Here is a 13923-nt window from a genome sequence, read left to right as displayed (position 1 = left end):
TAGATGTATCATCACATTTCATACAAAATCCTGTATTTATCGCCGAGTATTTCTAACAAGAGGTTATTACTAATCTTACCTTCACTTTTTGAAAATCTTATTCCTTGAATTCATACATGATCGGTCTTTCCCGAATTCATTAGTTCTTATCCCGATAGTGTTTCACAGAAGCGTACCTTGTTAGGTCACATACACTGTAGAAGGGGGTTGAATACAGTGTATACTATAATCAAATCGAATTAAGAACACAAGTATGAAACACTGAATAATCTTATTAATAAAACAGTATTACAAAGGAACCGTTCTCTCTCAGTGATGAACAAATATCACGAGAGCTGCTAGGGTTACAATGAATAATATTCTCGATAACAATAACACATAGAGTGTAAACCCTATGTTGTGTTTATATAGACACACAGTTACAAGATAATCTTTTAATTGATATCGAATATAAGTCTGCATCCTAAAATATATCAATTAGTTATCTTTTCCTCCAAGTCTTATATTTTTCATAGAATTCTTCTCCATGCATATTTCTTCTTGTGTTTGGTCTTGATCTTCTTTCCTTTCAATCAACCGCCTTCCTTATCTGAAAGTCTTCTTAAGTTCTGATATTATCTCCTGATGAATATCTTCTGATAACTTAAGTTCTGACTTCAGTATAAGTACTGATTTCCAGTTAAGTCCTGATTTGTCCTGTTAGTTAAGATCTGAAAACTAAACACAAATCACTATTAGACATGATATCACAAATATATCTAACAATCTCCCCCAACTTGTAAATTAGCATAATATACAAGTTCAATAGATATTTGATGATGTCAAAAACATTAAGTACAAATGCATATAAGAATTTGACTAGATAACTACAACTCACAGTACTTGTAGCTTTTACCATCCTTAAAGTCTGATATCAGCTTTAGCCTGTATATCCTTCAAAATTTATCAGTTGTATTTCTTGACTTGGCTTCAGTGTGTGATCTCTTTAATGTCAGGAGTTGTTCTGAGATAGTTCTTGTTAGGTCACACACATTGTAGAAGGGGGTTAAATACAGTGTTTACTACAATCAAATAGAATATAAGAACTCAAGTAACAAAAAACATATTTTATTCAACACAATAAACTCTGTTACAATATGGAACTGTCATCTCTCAGTGATGAACAAATTATTACGAGAGCTGCTAGGGTTACAAAGAATAATAACTTCGACAATGATAACACCTTATAGTGTAAACCCTATGCCTGTGTTTATATACTACACAGTTACAAGATAAATTGTAATTGATTTGGAATATAATTCTGCTTCCTAAAACATATCAACTATTTATCTTTTCTTCCAAGTATTCTATTCTTCATAGAATTCTTTCTTCATGCATATTTCTTCCTGTCTTAGTCTCGATCTTCTTTTCTTTCAATCAACCGCCTGCCTTATCTGAAAGTTATCTTAAGTCCTGATATTATCTCATGATAAATATCTTCTTATAACTTAAGTTCTGATATCTTAAGTTCTGTCTTCAGTATAAGTGCTGATTTCCAGTTAAGTGCTGATTTCCAGTTAAGTACTGATTTGTCCTGTTAGGTAAGATCTGAAAACTAAACACAAATCATATTACACATGATATTATCAAATATATCTAACAGTTCTTCAACAGACTCCTCTCAGCATATTCAAGTTCATTCTGCATCCTCCTTTTTGCATCTTTAAGTTCAACTGTATCTTCACCTGTCTGAAAGATAGCAGCCCTGAGATCATTTATTTTTGCTTTCCTTATATCCTGATCCAGTCTGATGACATAGGCTTTATCAGACTCTAAATTGAATTCAAGTCCCTTATTACCAAGAAATGTAGTGATTTTGGAAGTATTAGGCTTCATCTCAACTATATCACCATTGTGAGCTCTGTACTTAGGATATTATGGCCTGTCAGACTTTACAGAGTAAAATTTTTTATGTATTTGAATATCAGATTTTAAGTAACTGGCAGCACCATCTGTTGACCTATTTTTCACTTGAAGTAGAAATAGCACATGTTGCAATTCTTCAAAGTACTTCAAACGAATAACATTCTTTCTAATCTGGAATACCCTCCCATCTGTCATAAAATATAACATGATATCTTCTTTCAATACAGAGTGGTAGACCATTTGTACAGACTCCAGTTGATTCAATCTTTCAGGAGTTGTTCCTACTCCTGGTTCACTCAAAGAAGTTGGATCAGAGGTAGTATTATTTACTCTTTTTTCTTTAGAACTACCAAATCCTGATTTGTCTCTAGCTTCCTTCCCTCGAATAACTTTTGCTTCAAAACCACTTGATGTAGTCTTCAAAGGTTGAGTAGATTGTTGAGCTTTAGAAACCCAGGTAGTAGAATTTTTGAAAGTTTAACATAAGCAATGTAAGAGGTTTCCTTTTCTTCTGATGTCAAGACAACTTGAGCTCTGTCAGAGGTTGCTTGCTTCATTGTAATATCAAAATTTACAAAGTCCGGATCTTGAACAACATGAGCTCTGTCAGAGGTTGTTTGAATATTCTTCTTTTTCAAAATCAGACTAGTATCTTCATCATCCTTTGCTTCCAGATTTATAGTTGGCATATATATCTTTACAGGTTCATCAACTTTTGCTTTACCCTTGGATCTAGGATCAACTTCCACCTGTTATTTGGACTTGGCCTTAAATGCCTCAGTATCTGTCCCCTCTTTGATCACAATACCCTTAAGCTTAGGTGGTTTCTTTGCAGTGACTTGAGCTTTTGACTTTGACTTGACATTTTCTGCTTTAATTCTGGCTTCTTCTTCCTTTAGACTTTCAAAGTCCATTTCTGGATTGTCTTTGAAAAATATTCTTTTTGAAATTTCTTCATCCAGCTTCTGTAACTTGGGGCCTTGATAGTAGATACTTCTTTCCTTCCCCTTAAGATTTAGTGTCTGCATAAACTTCTATGATTCTTGACTCTCACCCTGTATCAGAACATCAGGCTTAGTCAGAACTTGCTTATCAGAACTTTTTCTTCTATCAGCATCAGAACTTGATCTCTGTGTAGAAATTTCTGCTTTCCTAGATGAAGAGCCTTTGCCTTGACCATGACCTCTACCCTTTTCAGATTTTTCCTGGTCATCATTTCCATCATCTTTTTTCTTCAGTGCTAAATCAGTAGAGCATTTGGACTTAATCACTTTCTCCCCCTTTTTGGCATCATCAGGTAATAGGATAGAGACAAACAATTCCACAGAGTTTTGGATTTCATTGAGTTGATCTTGTTGAGCAGCTTGATTCTTTAAAATATCAGATATTTGAGTTTGCTACTTTTCTTGAGTCTTTTCTATATACCCAATACGGTCAAAGGCTGGCTTAAAAAACCTGTTCTTTTCCAATTTGACATTCATGGCTTGCTGAATCAGTGTTTCTTGAATATTGTTCACCTTGGCTTGAGTTATTGAGTGTTGACCTTGAAGGTGCCTGGTACTCAATGCAGTAACTCTGAGTTGTGCTTTGAAGTCATCATTCATTAGCATCTCATCAGCTTTATCCAGGTGCTCAGCAAGAATATTGGCAGTAGGAACAAAATCAACTTTGTTCCACTCCTTGATCCATTCTTTTCCTCTTGGAGTTTCACTCCAAGGTACTGGTGCATCCTCTCTAACAAAGTTCTTGATTAAATTAGCTTTGCCTAAAACTTGTTGAGGTGCATGTCCAGAAGGACCAGCTGCATCAGCATTTACATTTGTAGCAACTTCACCAGTATTGTCAACATTTGCAGCATCAGAACTTACATAGCCTGCAGAATCAACTTCCTCTGATAAAATGATAGTGTGTGAGGCTATAGAAGTTTCAAAATCATCCTCTAAGTTCTGATCAACATCCAAATTCTGATGCTCACCTAATAGCTGATCTTCTTCATCTAGATTCAGAAGAGGTGTTGTTGGAATATCTGCATTGAAATCAACATCTAAAATTGGTATTGTTGGTGGAGTATGTTGAAGAATGGTTGGAGCTTCCAAGTACAGAACTTCAGGCACATTCAAGTTGTGAATGTCTATTTCAACACTTGTACCTGGATTATCAGCATGTACTGGAGAGTGAATAGGAGACACAAGAGTTGTAGGCATTGGTGATGTAGCAGTCTCTGGCTCTTGAATTGGAGATTGTGGAGGTGTAGATTCAGTGGCTTCAATAAATTCTGGTTGTGTAGATGGAAGGGATTCAATCACAATTGGCTCCTTTGGGATCAGAGATTCCTGATCCCCTTCCTTAGCTGCTGCTTCCACATCCTCTGAATCTGACTCAACTATGTCCCTGTTAGCTCTTTGTTTCTTCAATTTCTTCAAGGGTGGAGAGACTTTTGGAGCTTTGTCATCAGAATTTATCTTTCTAAGCCTTTTGAGGGGCCTAGAACTCCTAGTTTCCTTTATTTTCTGAGGAGACTCTTCCTCGGCTGCTTCAGCAACAGGTTCCGATGGTTGAACCTATACCTCCTCATCATCAGACTCATCTCTTAAAATTATCTTCCTTCTTTTCTACTGTGTCTGAGGAACTGACTTAGTCCTCTTTGCTCTAGAAGAAGAAGGCTTCACTGTAGGTGCTGATGGTTGATTGGCATGTGCTGATGTATATGGTTGCTGTGTTTGGGTGGTGGTTGGTTCTGATGGCTGTTGTGTGTTGGTGGGTTGGATATCAGGATATAGTAATGAATAGGTTGCATAATCAGCATTTATCAGAGCTTGCTTTACTGATAAAGGAATTCTAAGGGGTCTCAAAACTCCCTTCTTGTTGTCAGTAGATAAAAGATCAGTAAAAGCCCTTTTTGCTAACCTAAAAGGTTCTATGATTTCACCTGCTAGTTGTGGTTCATTTGATGTACTGTATTTGTAAATTAACTGACAGAACCTAGCAAAGTAAACTACATTCCTGTCCTCTTTCATTCTATCTCCTATAAAACATAACACGGTCTTTGCATAATCAATATGAGACTGGTTTAGGAGTGCATACCCATTTTGTTGTGTCAGAATGGGAATGGCATCAAAATTTGAGCATTTGTTGGCAAACGTCTTCGTGATGCAATCGAAGAAGAAGCTCCATTCCCTTCGAATATATGAGCATTTGAGTTGACCCATATTAGCCAAACTCTTTTCATATCCAAGATTAGCCATCATTTGCTGTAGCAGGGGCTCCTCCACAGCAGAACTAAATTGACAGGATTCAGGTAGGTGTAGAGCTTTTCGAACTGCTCCCGGAGTAACAACATACTCAACCTCATTTGCTATAAATACGATGCTTGGAGTCCCATGCTTACCACCATCATCATAATGTCCAGTACGCCAGAATGTCAGAACTTGAGTTCCAGATATACTGGATGGTTGTGTCAATGCGAACCCAATTTCACTATGAGATAAGAAATGCTGAATAAAATGAAGTTCCGAAGGAGCTTCACTCTTAGTGAGATTGGAAAAATAGTTGTTGGGGACGAACTTTGATCCATTAAAGATTATATCCTTGGGTGTTATTGAAAATGGGTGAGAAGTTAGAATGCCTGAAAAGTGTTTGATAAAATGTCTGTATAGTAAACCATCAGAAAATATGAGGGAATAAGAAAAAGAGAGAGAGTAAATAGAATAGAAATGTAAATAAAAGATTTGAAAATCTTTTATCTCTTTTACTTAGACACCCCACGTGACAACAGTTATTGAGAAGTGGAACAGACGTTACACCTGTCAGGCATGCAGTAGTTAAGACAAAAGTTAATGGGCACGGGAAATAAGTAATGATTACTATGTACATGCAGTTTTTCAAAAAAAAAAACTGTTCCCACTAAATAAATGATTATTACTGTCCTTATCTCACATAAACCAATATTCTGATAAAATATAAGCGTTGAAGTATTGACCAAAAATAAATCAAGTAAATAAATACTGCCACGTCAGCATCAGAACTTGATTTTTATCAGAACTTAAAAGTCATCAGAATATGGCTTCTTAACTCAAAAAGTGAATGTTTATTTCTGTAATTCTTCACACAAATACTAATATGGTTTCAACAGAACTTAATCATCAGAACTTCCATCAGAACTTGTCCTCAGAATTTATGCAACTGACACTTAAACTGTTCATCTAAAACAACATTGATCACCACAGTAATTTTCATAATTCAATGGAGTGTAAGTGTGTGCATTTAGCTAAATATCAGACAAAGAGTAATGTCTGATTCACTTCAGTACATCTTAGAAATAAGGCATAACTAAGAACTTTGCTCAAAATCTGTCATTAGTCTGAAGTCTACTATAGAATGAGTTCATGCATGAGTCCACCTCAACTGTTTTAAGCTCATTTTATGCATCTTTTGAAATTCCTTTTTACAGTGGCTTCTCAGTGTAAGTGAGTCACGACTGCTTATTAGAATTTATGCTATTATCAGAGTATTTCTCCAGTAATCAGAGAATGTGAAAAGTCACCAAGAAAATTTTATATTGCTTTTCTAATGCATATTACTTAATACCAGCAATGCACTTGGGTCTTCCCTTCCACATATATTTTTCTCTAGATCTCAAAGGAGTACCTGATATTTATTTCTTTGCTTTACTTTTTCTTTTGATAAGTGAGGCTTATCAGCACTTAGTACATCTATCAGATTTATAAACATCAAAACTTAATAGATAAGAAGCACCATTCTAGTTTTTGACTTAGTAATAAGATACACAAAATAAACCTAACCAAACTCAATATCAGAATTTGCTTGTGTTAAGAGATTTCCAAATAAACAATTACTTCAAACATGGGATCTTTAGTATATTAAAGAGTACTAGGTCAGCATCTAGCACTGTTATCCTCATTGGTTTGAATAGTCACAGAAACATTCATATCACTATCAGAGTTTGGAAATTCACATCAGACAACAATCAGTACTTAGATAAATTTCAATGTAAGCATAGATTACATAAAGATAGTAATATCTGTAAATACTGATTATAAAGTATGATGTATCAGAACATAAACTAAGCAGATTTAGAGAAAGAACCTGAAACCATTCCAAGTTCATTTACCAATCTTGTAAAAGTAGCTTCACATAGTGGTTTTGTGAAGATATCTGCTAGTTGTTGATCTGTTGGAACAAAATGCAATTCCACTGTACCTTCCACCACATGTTCCCTTATGAAGTGGTACCTAATGCTGATGTGCTTTATCATAGAGTATTGAACTGGATTACCTGTCATAGCAATAGCACTTTGATTATCACAGTAAATAGGGATTTTAGAAAATTCTAACTCATAATCCAGTAACTGATTCTTCATCCAAAAAATCTGTGCACAACAGCTTCCTACATCAATGTACTCTGCCTCTTCAGTTGATGTGGAAATTGACTATTGTTTCTTGCTAAACCAAGAAACTAATCTGCCTCCAAGAAATTGGCAGCTTCCACTTGTGCTTTTCCTGTCAATTTTGCACCCTGTAAAATCTGTATCTGAGTAACCTATTAGCGTAAAGTCTGATTCCCTAGGATACCACAATCCCAGATCAGCTGTACCCTTAAGGTACTTGAAAATTCTTTTCACAGCTATTAAGTGAGGCTCTCTTGGATTGGCTTGAATCTTGCAGAAAGACAGGTAGCATACATAATATCAGGTCTACTTGCAGTTAGATAGAGTAATGAGCCAATCATACCTTTATAATCAGTAATATCTACTGATGTACCGGTATCCTTATCCAATTTGGTTGCAGTGTCCATATGAGTGGAAGCACTTGAACAATCTTGTATTCCAAATTTCTTCAACAAATTTCTGTTGTACTTCGATTGACAAATAAAAGTTCCTTCTTCATTCTGCTTGACTTGAAGGCCTATAAAATAGCTAAGTTCTCCCATCATACTCATTTGATATCTTGACTGCATTAGCTTGGAAAACCTTTTACAAAGTCTGTCATCTGTAGAACCAAAAATAATATCATCAACATATATCTGCACCAAAAGTAAGTCCTTTCCATGGTTGAGATAAAATAAAGTTTTGTTAATAGTCCCTCTGTTAAATCCACTTTCCAGAAGAAACTGAGCTAATGTCTCATACCATGCTCTTGGAGCTTGCTTAAGGCCATAAAGTGCTTTATCAAGTCTGTAGACATGATTAGGAAATTTTGAATCTATAAAACCTGGAGGTTGTTCAACATATACTTCTTCTTCCAATTCTCCATTAAGAAAAGCACTTTTTATATCCATTTGAAAGATTGTAAAATTTTTGTGAGCAACATAAGCCAAAAATATCCTTATGGCTTCCAATCTAGCAACTGGTGCAAATGTTTCATCATAATCAATTCCCTCTTGTTGAGAATATCCTTTTGCAACCAGCCTTACTTTATTCCTTGTAATTATGCCATCACTATCAGTTTTGTTTCTTAACACCCATTTCATACCAACAACTGATCTGTTCTTTGGTATTGGCACTAGGGTCCATACTTTATTTTTATCAAATTCATTTAACTCTTTCTGCATTGCTTGCACCCAATCAACATCTTGAAGAGATTCTTCCACTTTCTTTGGTTCATCCTGAGAAAGAAAAGAATGATAGAGACATTCATTTGATGTTGCTGTTCTAGTTCTAATGCCTGCTTCAGGATCTCCAATAATAAAGTCATGTGTATGTACTTTAGTCCACTTCCTTGCAGATGGAAGGTTATCCAATAATAAAGTCATGTGTTGCATTTTGAGTTAAACAAGCAGTCTACACAGCTTCAACCGAAAAATAGGTTGGTAGCTTTGCTTCATCAAGCATAGTTCGTGTAGCTTCAATAAGAGTTCTATACTTTCTTTCAACAACTCCATTTTGTTGTGGAGTTCCAGGAGCAGAGAATTCTTACTTTATTCCATGATATTTGCAGAACTCTTCCATAATCATATTCTTGAACTCAGTGCCATTATCACTTTTTATGATTTTCACAGAGTCTTTGACCAATTTATCCAGTTGTTTGATATGATCAATCAAGATAGATGCAGTTTCACTTTTTGTGTGCAAGAAATACACCCATGTGTATCTGGCAAACTTATCTACTATGACCATAGCATATTTCTTCTTTGCAATAGACATGACATTCACCGGACCAAATAGATCAACATGTAGTAGGTGATAAGGCTGAAGAATTGAAGATTCAGTCTTGCTCTTGAATGAAGATTTTCTTTGTTTTGCCTTTTGACATGAATCACAAAGGCCATCATGAGCAAATACTGATTTTGGCAGTCCTCTCACAAGATCTTTCTTGACTAGTTCATTTATATTGTTGAAATTTAAATGAGAGAGTTTCTTGTGCCAATCCCAGCTTTCTTCAATTGATGCTATGCTTAACACTCAACAAATTGTGTTTAAGTCCTGAGATTAGAGCTACTTTTTCAATGATGACATTCCCAAGATTGATATTGCCATATCCCAGAGTTTTTCCCATATTGCCATCTCGATAAGAAACTCCTGGGCCAGCTTTCTCCACAAAGTCTGATAGCAGGGCTTTATTTCCAGTCATATGTCCAGAACATCCACTATCAAGAACTATGATGTTCTTCCTGTTGCCCTATAATCACAAAGACCACTAATGATTAGTTTTAAGGATCCAGACTTGCTTGGATCCTTTGGCCTTATTAAGTTTGTTAACATTTGCAGCGGATTTAACATCAGAGTTTATGTCAACATTTTTCTTATCAGAATTTACAGTATCAGACTTTGCATCAGAACTTACACTAGAAGGAATAATGTTAACTTTCTTTACAGAAGGTTTTATTTGATAATAATCATAGTACAAACTATGATATTCCTTACAAGTATAAATGGAATGCCATAGACTACCACAATGAAAATAAGGATTTTGTGGCTTAAACCTAACAGACTGACTCTTAACTCCTGACTTAGAAAGTAAGGAGTTTATATTTTTATTCTTCCTGCAAAAAGAAGCCAAATGGTTAGAATTTCCACAGTTATAGCATTTCTTTCTAGGAGCATTATATAATTATTGCTTTTATTCACACCTTCCTTTCCATTCCTATTTTTCCTAGGTGGCTTTACCTTGTTTACATTCTTAATCTCTTTCAGCTTATACTTAAGCTGCTTCTTTGTCATTAAGCCTATGTTAACTTCAGTTGGTTTATCCTGTTTTAATTTGTCAGAAGTTGACTCTGCCTTAACTTCTGTATTACTATCTGTCATCTTTTCAGAATAAGACTTTATAGTTTTAGCTACAAACTTAACAGGATTTACCTTTGGCTTATTAGTCTGTTTAACAATAACTAGCTTAATTTGTTCAGTTCCTGTTTCACTTTTATCATCTCCATAACTTAAGCCCTCTTTCCAGTTTCCACTACTTAGTAAATTCTGAGTTGTTCTGCCAGAGTTAGTCCAAGTCCTGATAATCTCTCTTTCCTTTTCTAACTTAGTTTTTAGAGATTGATTCAATTTTAACACTTCATCTCTAACATAAAAAGCATCATCTCTTTCTTTCTGAGTTTGATGGAACATAACTAACTCTTTTTCTAAATAGTCATTTCTTTTCTTAAAAGCCAGATTTTCAGAAGTTAACCTATCACATGTTAAAGTCTGATCTCTATAGCTAATAAATATGGTTTTAAGATAAGATCTCAACTCAGTAATATCATCAGTATGAAAGATATAGGTTGTTTGAGGTACCTTTAACTCAACAGCTTCAGAACTGCTTTCGCATTTGCCATCAAGGCATAGTTTACCTCATTTTTAGAATCTGAAGTGTCTATCCAGCTTTTCTTCTTTATGACAAGTGCCTTGCCTTTGCCACCTTTTCCTTTCTTGCAATCAGGAGATATGTGGCCTTTCTCACCACAATTGTAGCATTTAACATTTGAGTAATCTCATCTGTTAGACTTTCCTGCTTTGCCTTCAGATTTTATGAATCGCTTCTTATCAGAACTTCCACTTTTCCTGGAAAACTTCTTTCCCCTTCTGAATTTCCTGTAGGCTATCTTTGTGATGCCCTTCACCATAAGAGCACATAATTTCATCATCTCTTCATCAGCATCCATCTCAGATAGACTTTCAGTTTCTGAATCCTCATCACTATCAGAACTTGATGACTCAGTATCAGACTTTGTGATTAGAGCCTTTCCTTTGCCTTTCTTTGAGACAACCACTTTGGGGGATTCCTCATCAGCCTTAAGAGCTACTGTTCTTGACTTTCTTCTATTCCTCTTGCTTCTTTGATCCATCTCAAGTTCATGAGTTTTGAGCATACCATAAATTTCATCAAGAGTTGTTTCATCAAGAGCATAGTTGTCTCCTATAGTAGTTGCCTTCAAATCCAAACTTTCAGGAAGAGCTAAAAGGAATTTAAGATTAGTATCTTCAAGATCATATTCCTTATCCACCAGTGACAGATCATTCAAGAGTTTGACAAATCTGTCATATAAACCAGTTAATGACTCATCAGGCTTTGAGTCAAAGTGCTCATACTCTTAAGTGAGTATAGTCTTCCTGATCTTCTTAATTGCATCAGTTCCCTGGCATCTTATCTCTAAGGCATCCCATATCTCCTTTGCAGTCTTGCAGTTAATTACCCTGTTTGACATGACATTATCAATGGCACTATGCAGCAAATGCCTTAACTTTGCATCCTTGGCAATAGATGAGATATCTTCAGCTGTATATTCACTTTTCTCCTTTGGTAAAATCATTGTTGGCTGATCTGCAACTACAACAGAGAGCTTGGTTGGCTTATGCGGTCTTTCATTAATTCTGTCAAGGTATTCTGGATCTGTAGCTTCCAGAAACATAGTCATCCTCACTTTCCATATGGGATACTCAGAAGGTCTCAGTATGGGAACCCTAATAGTCTCATATCGACTATGGATTTGAGTCTTTGGAGTTTCTTCAGTTTTGGTGGGCTTGGTTGGAGTTTTTTCTTCTTCAGACATGATTGTTTTGGATCTTTACTGTATATGTGTTAACAAATTGGCTCTGATACCACTTGTTAGGTCACACACACTGTAGAAGGGGGTTGAATACAGTGTATACTACAATCAAATCGAATTAAGAACACAAGTATGAAACACAGAATAATCTTATTAATAAAACAGTATTACAATGGAACCGTTCTCTCTCAGTGATGAACAAATATCACGAGAGCTGCTAGGGTTACAATGAATAATATTCTCGATAATAATAACACATATAGTGTAAACCCTATGTTGTGTTTATATAGACACACAGTTACAAGATAATCTTCTAATTGATATCGAATATAAGTCTGCATCCTAAAATATATCTTTTAGTTATCTTTTCCTCCAAATCTTCTATTATTCATAGAATTCTTCTCCATGCATATCTCTTCTTGTGTTTGGTCTTGATCTTCTTTCCTTTCAATCAGCCGCCTTCCTTATCTGAAAGTCTTCTTAAGTCCTGATATTATCTCCCGATGAATATCTTCTGATAACTTAAGTTCTAACTTCACTATAAGTACTGATTTCCAGTTAAGTCCTGATTTGTCCTGTTAGTTAAGATCTGAAAATTAAACACAAATCACTATTAGACATGACATCACAAATATATCTAACATACCTCACTAATCACGTTGTATCTCTATTATCGTTCTTCTATAACCATGTTAAAGATCCTTATGATAATAACTAAGCAGGGTATTCCCTTTTTAAAATAACTTACTCATCACGATGCTCCGATTGCACCATCATAGCACTGAGCTTTTAGTCTCATATTACAACAATTGGTTCTCAACTATACCTCTCTTTGTTCGGGAAGCAATTAGCCTTGGAAAAATGATTTTCACGATATCGATGAAATTTAGACAATCTTAACAAGATTTCAAAATCTAACATCTGAACAAATAACGGGCTCTTAATGAAAGAGTCGCAATACTCAGAAGATTTATAACTTGGAAGGAAAAATACAACAAGGATTATCCTTCCATGTTCTTAGAATTTTATATTATGATATTATAGAGAATATCCACGAAAATCAATGATTGCTGAATAATAACATCATACGAATGATACTTGTAAGATTTTCCCATTGAAAGAATACTTTTCTTTTCGAATAATGAAGGAAATTTGAAATAACATTCTTAACCAAAGGTTAACCATTGAGGTTTCAAAATGATGTTATTTTAAAGGAAGGAATTTTACTCAATGATTAACAAATAAGGAAGTATATTGTTCTTCAATCACTTTATGATTTTAATTGGATATTCTTTATATAAACAAAAGAATTGAATATTTCATGAACAAAATATTTCATAAAACTGAATATGAATTCTCGTTTGAGTGGGCGACCTAATTAGGTCTCAATTAAATCATTCTTTGAAAATTTCATCAACAATTAAATTTTGCATATATAATGCACTATGGAATAATAAAAATTTGATTGGAAGTGGAACTAGCAAAATAATAACTAATCCATATCAAGCAATATTATCAACAGGCTAAGAAAATGGCCAGCATAATTGGTTTGGCCCATAGCAACTAGCTAGGACGATTAGCTAGACTTTCGTCGTATTAAATAAAATTTCGACTAGTTAGGACAATTAACTAGTCATTCATGAGAACATATGCAACTAGGCATATTTCAGTTTGTTTGTAAAAAAAATCTCAACATCGTAACCACTGAAGAAATTTGTAGCTACCTGGATGACGATTTTGAAATAAAGAGTTTTTAAATTTGGGTCGAGAAAGACAATTATAACTCTGAATCGAGTGGTCTTGGCATCGGAACAATCGATAGCCTCTTATCAAATATTTCTTGCCAAATAAAGGGTACACTCGTAGGTGCCCTCGTTCACATACTTTATCAGATTCTTAAATAGAATTGAATTCAGAATACCAATATCAAATTGATACCCTTACTATGATTTCAAAGTTCATTATATAATTTCATCCCGATTAGAAGAAAAGGATTCCTGAGGAATCTATGGATATTAGATC

The sequence above is a fragment of the Apium graveolens genome, chromosome 11 (genome assembly GCF_009905375.1).
Source record: "Apium graveolens cultivar Ventura chromosome 11, ASM990537v1, whole genome shotgun sequence".
NCBI classification, from domain to species: Eukaryota; Viridiplantae; Streptophyta; class Magnoliopsida; order Apiales; family Apiaceae; genus Apium; species Apium graveolens.
This window is presented reverse-complemented; position numbering follows the sequence as displayed.